At 40.1% G+C, this 2,623-nt stretch overlaps 1 protein-coding gene across 1 annotated transcript in view; it reads left to right on the forward strand.

Moving 5' to 3' along the window:
* Nucleotides 1-2,623, forward strand: part of PRKCE (protein kinase C epsilon) — a 794,842-nt gene that overhangs the window by 258,613 nt on the left and 533,606 nt on the right. The gene's annotated exons all lie outside the window — the stretch shown is intronic.

Genomic DNA, 2,623 nt, shown 5'->3' on the forward strand with positions numbered 1-2,623 from the left:
TTCCACATTCTGTGGGATCACCTTTCTTTGGAATGGGTACAAATATGGATCTCTTTCAGTCAGTTGGCCAGGTAACTGTCTTCCAAATCTCTTGACATAACTGAGTGAGTGCCTCCAGTGGGGCCTCCATTTGTTGAAACATCTCAATGGGTATTCATTCTGTCAATTTCTGGAGCCTTGTTCTTCACCAATGCCTTCAGGGCAGCTTCAACTTCTTCCTTCAATACCATTGGTTCTAGATCATATGCCACCTCCTGAAATGGATGAAGATGACCAGCTCTTTTTGGTACACTGACTCTGTGTATTCCTTCCATCTTCTTTTGATGCTTCCTGCATCATTCAATATTTTGCTCATAGAATCTTTCAGCATTGCAACTCGAGGCTTAAATTTTTTCCTCAGTTCTTTCAGCTTGAGGAATGCTGTGTGTTCTTCTCTTTTGGTTTTCCAACTCCAGATCTTTGTACATTTCATTATAATAATTGACTTTGTCTGCTCAAGCTGCTCTTTGAAATTTTCTGTTCAGCTCTTTTATTTTGTCATTTCTTCCATTTGCTTTATCTACTCTCCACTCAAGGGCAAGTTTCAGCGTCTCTTCTGACACTCACTTTGGTCTTTTCTTCTTTCCTTGTCTTTTTAATGACCTCTTGCTTTCTTCAAGGATGATGCTCTTGATGTCATCCCACAATTCTTCTGGTTTTCAATGCATCAAATCTATTCTTTAGATGGTCTCTAAATTCAGGAGAGATATATTCAAGGTCATATTTTGGCTCTTGTGGACTTGTTTTAATTGCCTTCAAGTTGAACTTGCAAATGAGCAGTTGATAGTATGCTCCACAAGGCCCCTGGCCTTGTTTTGGCTAAAGATATTGAGCTTTTCCATCTTCTCTTGCCACAGATGTAGTCAATCTGATTCCTGTGTACTCCATCTGGTGAAGTCCACACGTATAGCTGCCATTTGTGTTGTTGAAAAATGGTATTTGCAAGGAATAATTCATTGGTCTTGCAAAATTCTATCACGCAGTCTCCAGCATCATTTTTGTCACCAAGGCTATATTTTTCAACTACCAGTGATTCTTTTTCTTTTTTTTTTTTTTTTTCAATTTTTGCATGCCAGTCACCAGTGAAAATTAACACATCTTGATTGCATGTTCAGTCTATTTCAAATAGCAGAAGTTGATAAAAATCTTAAATTTCCTCATCTTTTGCTTTGGTGGTTGGTGCATAAATTTGAATAATAGTCGTGTTATCTCTTCTTCCTTGTAGGCGTATGGATATTATCCTTTCACTGACAGCATTGTGCTTCAGGACAGATCTTGAAACATCCTTTGTGATGATGAGTGCCATGCCATTCCTCTTCAAATTGTCATTCCTGGCATAGTAGATCATATGGTTGTCTGATTCAAAATGCCCAAAACCGGTCCGTTTCAGCTCACTAATGCCTAGGATAGCAATCTTTATGTGTTCCATTTCATTTTTGACAACTTCCAAATTTCCTATATTTATACTTCATGCATTCCATGTTCCTATTATTAAGGGACGTTTGCAGCTGTTTTTCTTCAGTTTGAGTCATGCCATGTCAGCAAATGGAGGTCTCAAAAGCTTTACTTTATCCATATCAGTAAGGTTGGTTCTACTCTGATGAGGCAACTCTTTCCCAGTTGTATTTTGAGAGCCTTCTGACCTAAGGGGCTTGTCCTCCTGCACTGTATCAGACAGGGTTTCCGGGCTATTCATAAAGTTGTGCAGTAATGTAACAGACAGTATTTCTCTGCTATTCATAAGGTTTTCCCTGGCCAATTCTTTGAGAAGTAGATCACCTCTTCCTTCTTCCTAGTCTGTCTCAATGTGTAAGCTGCATTGAAACCTGTGACCATGTGCAACCATGCTGGCATTTGAAATACCAATGGCACGGCCTCAAGACTCACAGAAACGTGCAAGCCACCACCTATGACAAACTGAGACACAAGTTTGTCTCCCTTAGCTGTTGGAAACCTTTCTGGCCCCTCCCCCCACCTGGATCATGCCGCTGCTCAGTCTGTTGTCCCCAGCTTTTCTTTTCCCCACTTCCTCGCTCTTTGGGATGGTGCCTCTGTCTCTTCCCTTACCTGTATCCTGCTGCTGCTCAGTCTGTTTTCCCCAGCTTTTCTTCCCCCCCCTTTTCCTGCCTCTTGGGGGTGGGGCATGTGTCCCTCCCCTTACCTGAATCCCTGCCGCTACTAGGTCTGTCATCCCCCAGCTTTTCTTTCCCCCTTCTTTGATTACCTAGTGTAAATTAAAACACATTCACCAAACTCAAACTTTGAAACCTATCTTTTTGCAAATAAGGCATGAAATCCTGTAGATGAAAACCAATAAAATGGTCATCAGATCAGAAGAGATTATTAACTAAAACTAGGGTCCATTTATCTAGGCAGTAAGCAAAGAATTGACAATGATAAGGGTAGACTTGAAAGTTATAAACTTTTTTTCTTTGAAAGGCTGAGAGCTTTCTCTATGCTTAGGTAGTGGTTTATTTATTTACTTTCTATTTATTTTGCCTTCCTTAATTAATTATTGTAAATGCCTCTGGACTGTCTTCACCAATTAGATGTGGGTCATAGACTCTCTCTTTTTTTTTTTTTT

Source organism: Orycteropus afer, unplaced genomic scaffold (genome assembly GCF_000298275.1).
Source record: "Orycteropus afer afer isolate SDZICR_OR568_19922 unplaced genomic scaffold, OryAfe1.0 scaffold00124, whole genome shotgun sequence".
Taxonomy (NCBI): domain Eukaryota; kingdom Metazoa; phylum Chordata; class Mammalia; order Tubulidentata; family Orycteropodidae; genus Orycteropus; species Orycteropus afer.